Source organism: Thermobia domestica, chromosome 13, assembly GCF_964235325.1.
Source record: "Thermobia domestica chromosome 13, izTheDome1.hap1.1, whole genome shotgun sequence".
Lineage (NCBI taxonomy): Eukaryota > Metazoa > Arthropoda > Insecta > Zygentoma > Lepismatidae > Thermobia > Thermobia domestica.
In genome coordinates this window covers 177,085,410-177,094,487 of record NC_137466.1, presented here as the reverse complement: position 1 = coordinate 177,094,487, position 9,078 = coordinate 177,085,410, and positions in this window count along the sequence as shown.

Below are 9,078 nucleotides of genomic sequence, written 5' to 3'. Positions count from 1 at the left end.
AAAATCTATATACAGGGTGACCCAAAAGTAGATATATATATATATAGTCCTGTACTGACCGGCTCATGGTATTTTATATAATTTACTTAATGTTATCCATACAAGCAGTGACTTACAGTTTCTTTATCATTATTATTTTAATCTTTTCACTTATACCTTAAGCTTGGAACAGACAGAAGCAAAAAAAGAAAAACTACAGCCTGTCTATTCCACCTGTGCCCTCGGAAACTATGCGAACTATACTTCCGCCCCACCCCCGCCATCCTCTGGCGGATGAAACCCACCCTTTGCTTAGGGAAAAGAAGTGAATGACGTCAGCTGTGTTGCCGATTTGTCATTCAGTCGCTTGATCTGGTCGAGTGAAGATCGTAGGCTACTTAGAGTGGTTAATAAGACAAACCACTGCGAGGTTCATGAAATAATTAATTGTGGCAACGCCTCCGTATCCAACAATTGAAAGGTGTCGGCCGCAGCAACTTGTCCCCCCTCTCTCGAGAAAGGAACGGGAAATCACATATCGACAGTAGCGCCAGCAGGGGCACAGTTCAAATAGAAAGCCTCTAATATAAATAAAGAGTTTGTATTTGTCCGTCTACCTGTGTGCGGCCCGGGGACCAGATAAGTGAACCGAAAGTTACCAAATTTTGGTCACGGGTACCTTTGTTTAGTCTCCAGACCAAGACGAAGCGTTTTTTTTTTTTTAATTCGAACTAGGGGGTCTCAAGGAGAGGCGTTTACCGGGACATGTAAAAGTACTAGCAAAAGACCGATATTAGTGTCGAATTCATAATTTTCAGGGTCGCCGAGATCAATGGTGATACTCCGATCGCATTCACCCCATTCGGCTGCGGGCCGGGGGTCACCGGGGAGGATACCAAGACATGTAAAAGTAATCCAAACTGCCCGATGTTAGTGTCAAGTCCATAGTTTTCGGGATGCTGAGCTCAATGGTTAAACTCAAAGTTGCGTTAACTTTGAAATTTAGCCCCATCAGCTAAGGAACGTGGGGCCATAATAGAAGTACCATCGAGACATGTAAAATAATCCAAAATGATGGGTATTAGTGTCAAATCCATAGTTTTCGCGGTCGCTGAGATGAATGGTGATACTCCTATAGGCGTTGATTTTCAAATATAGCCCTCATCGGCTGGGGGCCAAAGGAGTCTTTTTTTTTAATTCGTACCAAGGGATCTCAGGGGCGTTTAAAGGGATATGTAAAAGTAGTTGAAAATGACCGATATTTTTTTCGTTCAGTTTGTTTACATGGATATTTTATCTGACCCATAGGTATATTCAGCTAGTTATTTTAATAAACTAAAATGTCATACTTTGGGGTCACCCATGTCTACTTTTGGGCCACAATGTATAGAATAATTCCTTTAACACAAGTTCAAAAACTGAAAAAAAAAATAATGGGCATCTACGCAGAATTATCTACTCATGAAGTACTCAAAACGCATTTATTTTTCAATCTTTATACTGAAGTAAAAATGTGCATTCTTCAGCTAGACTTACGGAAATGTTAAGTATATCGATTATATTGAAGTATTCATCGCTTCTTATTAAAATATGTATAAATTACTTATCTCTTCCTGGCCCAGTATTGTCCATGTTCATCCGAGTACAAAATTCAAAGTATAAAACAATTTTGTTTGTTTTACATTTGTTGAAGTTTAGTGTCACCTTCCAGCACCAAGGATAAATGAAACGCGAACCTATATTTTAAAGTGGAATATCAACACAGCAATACGTTCAATATTATCCCACCGGAAATCGAACTTCGAGCCGTGCACCAAAGGTAGACAAGCAGATTGCTCGCCAAAGACTTTTAGATGAAATTATCAAATTTCAGGGACAAACCACTGCATTTGATGCTTCTCACAACGATGCGGTCTATAAAATAAGTCATGCTATTTTGATCAGTGGAAGAACCAATGCTGGATTTAATATTTTGCCATCTCTAGGCCTATAGGTGTTTGCGGTCCTTCACTCCCACACACAAAATCTTAACACAATAGAAAATTTTAAGAATAAAGTTACATTATGTATACATATATTATTTTGTTGCAACATTTTTATATAAATTTTAATGACTCTTCATTTTGAAATTAAGATTTTAATTGTTGCAAATTTAAAAATAAAGTTACTGAGAGTGATTAGTTTTATTTTTACAATAAGGAATATGCACTAGTGTAATAATAAAGAATAATAAAGGATATTAATTTTGTAATTTCGTCCATAATATTGTGGATATCCATATACTAAAAATATCAGTAAAAGGAATAGATTAAGTATTTTGATAGGCAAAGTTTATATTTTTATTGCAATACAAAATAATTATTTTAATTACACAAAATTAAACCACCTTTTTAATATTAATTTTGTTTATTCACAATAAAATCATAAAAGTAAATGAAACAATATAAAAGTGAATTATAAACAGCACTAGAAAATTTCTTTGTTTTTTTTTTTTTTTTTTCATTGCTCTTGTTATCCAAGGTTTGCCATCTTTTTCGTCTTTCTTATTAAATTTTTGTTCAATATGCACCTATGAGAACGCTGCGTCCCTAGGCCCGGACCTAGTGGTATATCCGACACTGAAATAAAATGTTGACTCTTCTTAAGCTTTCAACATTAGACACACAAAAAAATTATGATCTTGTTTCTTGACAATACCCACCTATAAGTTCTTACAAAATACTGTGCATCGAGGCTTTTCCATACATTCACATTTCTTTGACAATCTCCCACTAATTATCATCAACCATGCCCTTTTTAAAATAGAAATTCACTATCCAAAATATAGGATGGACTTTATAAGATTATACTTTCTCCAGACTCAACCATTTGTAAGCTGATCTCCAAAGAAGCTTTAGGTGCATAGTGGAACGCGCATGACAATTTCTATATGCAACTTCAGAATTGAAGTATCATAGTCTGCGGAAGAGAAATTTCCGAACCAACACTTAATTGATTAGTTCTATCAGTCTATTAAGAAATAACATGGAATTTTGAAAAAACATCTTCATTTTCTCAAACTTTCTCGAGAAAATGGAACTATAATTATTTCAATAAATTATGTAATGGTTCTTAGGAGCTACTCATCCAAAACCAGAGGCATTTGGCACAAAATTTAAACATGTATTGAATATCCAGAATTTTTATTTTTATTTTATTTATTTATTTATCTATCTTTAGATATGAAAACTACACATGAATGTGAAATTATCAATTTTGTTCCACTCTCAATGCGCTAGTGCCTCTCGCTGGACTTGAACTAGGGGTGTTCGATAAGGCTGAAGACCTATCGAACTTCGGGAGTGAAAATTTATCGAGTTGTCATTGGTTACTCGAAACCGTTCGAGTATTTGAAATTATCGAAGTTTCGGGTATTATCGAAATTTCGAGTATTATCGAAGTTTCGGGTATTATCGAAATTTCGAGTATTATCGAAGTTTCGGGTATTATCGACATTTCGAGTATTATCGAAGTTTCGGGTATTATCAACATTTCGAGTATTATCGAGGTTTCGGGTATTATCGACATTTCGACTATTATCGAAGTTTCGGGTATTATCAAAAGTAGTGATGAACAGTTCGGTTCCTTCACCTCTCCAATAATTTCTTCTTGCAGCCAAACTAGTCAAACAACTTTTTTCATCTAATAAGTTAATGCAAAGTTGTATTTGTCGAAATCATGTGTAAAATTATTTTTCTACCTGCCCCCGTTATTGGCGCAATCGGCAAAGTGACTATTAGTAGACTAATGTTGTCTTGGATTCCAATTCTATTCGAGTGATGCATGTTATCTCTTCCTCTTTCTCTCTTCTGACAGACTTTTCCCCATTATGCCCCCTACGTGGGGCATAATGGAACATTGGATTCAGTCAACCCCATTATGCCCCTACCCCATACTGCCCCGTACACTATTACATCTATAATATCCAGATCTAATATAGACTTATCATAAAACAACAATATATGATTACTATTATACAACACAACTTGAATTTTATGAAATATTTATTAGACTCAATAATCAAATATAACAAAAGATGAGTACTCTTTTTTTTTAAAAAAAATGTTGATAATTACTTCAAAAGGTACATTCTGAATTAGGCATTATTAAGAAAAAGAAAGAATGTGATCATTGGGAATTGTACTACAAAGTTTATGCAGATTACATCGAATTATTGTCAGTTAAATCTTAATATTTCCTTGTATCAAATCAACATAACCAAATTTTGAAAATTCAGCATGAAGAACTTAAACAAAACTGCGCAAATGCAATCCCAGATTAACAAGAAATGTTTCGAGCTGGATAGTAAACTACACAATCGATACTCTTACGGGGCATAATGGGGTAATGGGGCAATATGGGGTGATTGCAATACCGTTTTGCCCCAGATGAGTTGTAGTGTTAAATCAACGAGTATCTCTGTTATAACTTACAATCCGTAGACCTCAAAAACACACAACAAACACAGAAGAAATATTCTTTCAACATATCAATAGTTTAAAAGTGTGTAATAAATAACTTGCCTTACCTTGACCGAAGTAAAATCCCAATCGTTATATGCCATAGAGCGAAAACAAAGAACTGACACACAGCACTGTTCCTTTTCAACTGATAAGAACGCTGCTCAAGCGCAACAGCCCTTCGTCCTTGAGAATTTTGTTTAGGTACTTATCGCTAGATTTCAGTTAATTACAGTTCAAAAAATGCCGATACCCCGTTATGCCCCCCTACCCCGTTATGCCCCACGTTCCCCTATAGTAATATACCATCGAAAAACCTAAAATTCCACTCCATTTACATTGGTGGAGATTGTCGCCCCTTCCTCCGATACTGTTTGAAACACACTTCATTTAACAATTTTGTAATTAGAGGTAAGTTACAGTTGAGTGTATATTTGAACTGCGGGATTTGTAGTTTTACACTCGTTAAAGGACTGGATTCTTTAAAGAATCCGAAGATTTACTCTGTGTGGTTATATTGTATACGAAAAATACGAGTGGATTCTGGAAGTCATCACAACAGCAAATTATAGATCTGTGTCAGTTTGTAATGACCATGACTTAGGTGTAGAGGCTATTAACGCGGATTATGTCTTACAGATTTTATTTACAGAATATGTCAATTTGATGGTATTGAATCAGTTGATAATGAACGCTTGAAATCACTTCTTGAAAATAGATTTATGAGCTCCCGTCTCCATGTCTGCGGTAGGAAATATTTTTGGCTCAATGAATAGGATGTTAACTAAGCTGAGAAACTGGATGGAAGAACAAGCATTAGATCGTGCTTCAATTGAATGCCTTGATTATCCATACACATATTTTATTTCCACACTCATCTATAATACATAGGTAGAGATCACACAGAACATACCTCGAATATTACTTATTTTTGTTTAAAATGTTCATTTCTCTATTTTTTTTACAGTGTTTTGTATATTTTTGTAGTATTTTATTTTTTCAATATTGTAGAACGAAAACCAAATGGAAATGATTAAACAAAGGAACAAAAGGGTAAATAAAATAAACACATGCCGACGGGACGTCCTTTCGATTACAGGTTTCATACATGTCTCGAGACATATGGTCTGTTTCCCCGTGGTGGGAAGGTCGGCATCAACTACTTTATTCCAGCCCCGTGATTGCAACGACTGGCGGTAATTGTTTTCCTTCAGAGCTGCTCATGTAACGCTTAAAATCTTCTACGGAGGAAATGGGTTTCTTCCATTAAAAGCGCGACGGATCTAAGTTTTCTATACAAGTCCTTAAGGTCCTTTGTATCTCCCAGTTATACCTACTGGTGGATGGAAGTCCCATAGCTAGCGGGCAGCAGAAAATTTTGTCCAAGGAAGGGGCAAAATTAATTTGTGTGGGGGCTCCGCTGGGACATTATTTTGGTATATTGATAACAGCTATTTAATTTTTTTCTTAGCTCTTGGGAGCGTTTAGTCAACTCTGGAGGGCAAAACCCCAGAAGAATCCTGGAAGAAACACTGTAGAAGTCTACCAACGTCTGTGGTGTTAGAGCTCGAGCGCTAAGGAAAGTTCAAACCTAGTGATGGGCAGTGGGAATATTCCCGGTGGGAAGGAATTTAAAAATGGGAATATTCCCGGTTTTTTTTCCCTGGCCTATAAATTCCCGGGAAAGAATTTATTTCCATTTATTTACTTTATCTTCCATATTATAAGAACCATATGACTAATTACTTTATTTTAATATATTATGGATTTACTTCTAGGTTTTAAAGAATTTGAAGGTTAAAAAATTTAAAATTATTTGACGGTACATTACATAACTAATAATATAATTTTTTAAGTTCCATTTCCATTTGCACTGAAAATAAAGTAAATGTTTAGTATTGGGGGGCCAAAACTAGCAAAAAGTAGGATGATTTACGGAAGAAATGAGTTGATAGTGATGCTCAAGTAGTCAAAAAAGTATCGAACACCTTTTTTTTTTTTTTTTTAGGGCAGTAGGGGATTTATACAAAACGGAAAGGTCAGTGGAAGTGATTTATGTGAGAACAGAAAGTGAATTGTTGGTAACGAAGATAGAAAACAACGTGCCATGCGGGGCTCTACCCCGCCTTTATTCGCTAACGCTCGCTCTGCAATGCTGTCTGAATTTAAAGTTGGTAACGTAATTTAACGTATGAAACCATAAAATAACCGCATCTGAATAGAATATCGCAAGAAAAGTAGGTACAGAAGCTGGCCCCCAATGCTAGACGTCGGTCTGTCTCCTCTCTCTGACTCGAATTTCTGAAGAGGTACTCGGACTTCTTTTGTATATGAATTAACGTATGGAATTTCGAGAAATAGGTAGAATGAAAGGTCGTGTATGGCAATGTTATGTGCTAAAATATAAAGATAAGTAAGTATCTTGCAAATTTTGTCAACATAAATATATATGCGCAAATGTTGATAAATTGGTGAGACATGTATCTTCTAGCATTAACCCAATCTAATTGGTTTATAACATTTATAAATTTAATGTGTTTATAATATCAGTAATAGAGTCAAGTTGAGCAAATCCACTTACATTTAAATTTAAACTGTTACTATATAATTTTTTCACACATATTTAATTGATAAAATATATTGTATATAAATATACATTTATGCGTAATCTCTAAATATAAAAAAGTGTGAATAAAGTAACATAGCACCGTTCAGAATATATAGATTTTAAAGAATCCTCTGTGGACAACAGTAATAATATGCTGTGATATAAAAATTAATTCAACTTTGAAATCATAATATAGTAATAGAATGCAATTTTCTTTCTGATTGTACATAAATTCCCGGATAAATTCCCATTTTGGGAATCTTCCCGGGAATATTCCCAAAAAATATCTTCCCGGGAATTTACCAATCACTATTCAAACCCCCTTTGGTGCCAAAGCACTAAGGTAACAAATCCCATGGCATGGTCACAGGCTTCTTTTCCAGTAGGGACGAAAGGAACCAAACCTAAAATTCCAGTTAAAGTATATGATACATTAGCGGAACTAGTAACCAATATAGGCTGTCTACTGAAGCAAACATAGTCATTTGAGAGAATTAACCCCTCCTCAATAAGGTGAGCAAGCTCAAACCATTTCTTAGTAGCCCATCTTCCTTAAGTTTACATGCTGCAGTACTATGTACACATACAACTATGTATCTCTTCTGGACCCAACAGCACGTGTAAGTTACCTATTCAAATTAAACCCTATCTACAATGTCTTTCCCAGTAGAGGCAAAAGGGCTCAAAATCCTGCCTACCACAAGTTACAGTTAAGGAACTCTGTACATTGCCAATGACAGATGTAGATTGACTAACAAGCAGCCATGTTCATTTCCGAGTTTAAGCTCCTCCCCGGTAGATTTGGCGGAGTCAACACATTACTCGAAACCCATACCTACTTGAAGTTTACGTGTTGAGATACCACATATACTTCCGGATCCAATGACCCATGTTAATCTTCTACTGGGAAGACAGGCCAGGGCCCCACTTTTCCCGCTACGGTCTTCTTCCATTTACGTTCCACTAGGCTATAATTCTGTCTCAGGAAGGTAAATTGGCAGAAGATGGAAGAAATGTTATTTTCCCTTATCGTGAGTTATTCCTAACATTTAGTCAGCAACTAAATGATTAAGGTCCCCTTCCTCCTTTCTCAACATAGGCTTATGAGAACTCGGCTACAGTGGAGTTGATCAATTTCCGCCTTAATTATTTTTCTTCTACGATTTTGTTGTACTTTTCCGTACAAGTTGGCCTGCTATGAAGGACAATTGCGAATTGAATTCGCAAAATAGTGATTCTTTTGGTTCAAAGGTTATGGTAAAGATATAGTTGTCTCGTTTCGTCTCGATTCTCAATGAATTCTTTTACTTCTCGTTTCGTCTCGATTCTCAAAGAAACCTTTCTCTTCTGCTTTCGCCTCGATTCTCAATGAATTCTTTTTCTTCTCGTCTCGTCTCGATTCTCAAAGAATTCTTTCTCGTCTCGTCTCGATTCTCAAATTATTCTTTCTCGTCTCCTTTCGTCTCGATTCTCAATGAATTCTTTTTCTTCTTGTTTCGTCTCCAGTTTCAAAGAACTCTCTTTCGCCTCGTTTCGTCTCGGTTCTCCAAGAATTCTTGTTCGCCTCGATTTTCAAAGAATTCTTTCTGGTCGCGTCTCGATTCTCCAAGAATTCTTTCTTTTCTCGTTTTGTAAATTTATGTACAAAATGTATGCCCTGATCCTTCCTTAATTTCATTTAGAAGTTATCAGAATCCCTCCTTGCCTCTAAGAATCCATCAAGATGTGGTATACCAACTTTTGAGTAATCATGTTTATTATATATGTTTAGTATATATATTACATAATGACTTGCGTATCTTTAAACATTGATAAATTTTCTTCATTTTATTTGTACAATCAGTTCATCTATTTGTAGTTTTTATACTGTAAATTGGATAACACTAGAACTTCGTTAAAGATCTAAGTCTTGTGTGACAGTGTGAGCTATTGTTGTCCACCAAACTCTTGAAATTTCTTGTCTCTTTTCGAATTAAGTTGAGTTGATTTTAG